This window comes from Pygoscelis adeliae, unplaced genomic scaffold, assembly GCF_000699105.1.
Source record: "Pygoscelis adeliae isolate BGI_AS28 unplaced genomic scaffold, ASM69910v1 Scaffold294, whole genome shotgun sequence".
In the NCBI taxonomy this organism is placed as follows: Eukaryota; Metazoa; Chordata; class Aves; order Sphenisciformes; family Spheniscidae; genus Pygoscelis; species Pygoscelis adeliae.
Genome location: NW_008824722.1, coordinates 3,617,966 through 3,619,549, shown reverse-complemented (window position 1 = coordinate 3,619,549; position 1,584 = coordinate 3,617,966).

Below are 1,584 nucleotides of genomic sequence, written 5' to 3'. Positions count from 1 at the left end.
GTGCGCGCGGCGGCGGGGGTCGTGGGTTCGAAGGGCGAGACGCTGGCAGCGCCGGGGGAGCTGCGGCTGTTTGTCACCTTTGGAAACGAGGCCACCGGGTCAGGGAGTCCAGCCGCCGGGGTCGCCGGGACCCATCCTCTCCCGGCTCGGTGTTTGCCAGCCTTTCTCCCCGCTGGGTGTCATCGCCATGGGGCATCCCCGTCCCGCAGTCGGGCACCTCCCGGGGGCACCCGCTTGGTCCCTTCATCCTTCGCTACACCTTCTCTCCCATGCCAAACTGGGGGATTTATTCCCCGATTCGGTCCCGGAGGAGGCTCCCGGCCACTTCTACAGGGGACAGGGGGGGGAAATTCTGCCAGGTCCATTCCTGCAGACTCCCACCGCCGCCGGTAACCCCCCACCATCTGCACGATGCTCGGCAGAAGCGCCGCTCTCCCCCGGGACACCCCCTGCTTTCCCAGCTCTTCATTAGGGAACCGCTAATTACCACCACAGTGTTCATCGATGCCGTTTCACCACAACGCTCTCGTTTTGTGTAAACGGGCTATATTTAGCTCCGCTGCTCCTGCCGGGGATGCAGCTTTCCCGCTCACACTTCTTCCTCTGGATCAGGAGAATTTGGTGCCTCTTGATGGTGGGGAGGAGAGAGGGGAGAAACCTCCAGCCTTCAGCCGTGCTCCCCAAAAAGGTTCGCAATTGTTCTCTGCCGCAGGAGAGGGGTTTGAAGAGCTCCTTAATGGGCTCCCAGCAGCCCTGGGTTTCAGAAAGGAGCATCCTTTCCCCTTCACAAATCCCACCGTGAAAAATAAAAGGTGGGAAAAGTAAAAGGAGAATAGCACCGGGAGAGACCTGAACCTCCTGGGTACCGGCCAGCCTGTCGCCTCTTTGGCAGGCAGCGCTCGAGGCATTGCAGAAGAGCACGTTTTTGGGTGCTCTGATGCCACAGTTGCATCGACAGCGGTGGGGAAGGCACTGTCCTGCCACCTCTGTGCTCTCCAAGCAGCCGTGGCCCCATCAAGCCCGACCCCACAAGCTCCTCAAGCATTTTGGGAGTTATTCACGCTGGCAACTCCGTGCCCTTGGAGGGGGAGTTAGCGGGCCATTGCCCCCTCTGCTCCATCGGCCGCTTGGCACAAGCCTTGTGGGTCCCATGGCTTTCCTCCATGCGAGAAAACCTCTAACACAGCTGATCCTGGAGCAGCTCCGGGGATGGGGACATCGGGGGGAGCGGCTGTCACCAGAGGAGATGCAATGGGGAAAAAAAGCATTTGGTAAAGCGATGGCTTCATGGGCGCAGCAACGTGGCTCTGCGCTTCGAGCACTCCAGCCCTGTCTGCCCGACCCATCTCACCCCCGGGTGCAACACGGGGATCAGCGCAGGCGCCCACATTTTGCTGTCGTCCTTGGTGCGCTGGTCCGTGTTGGCGCTGGCTCTGGCTCTGGGCAGAGACCCCAAACCCTGTGCAGCCGCTGCGGGGGCTTGCTGGGGCCCCCACCCTCACCAGGTCCCGCCGTGCTGCTTCCCAAGCGGTGGCTCTCAGCCTCTCCGTCTGTTTGCAAACAGGCTGCTGGGGGACGCAGGCT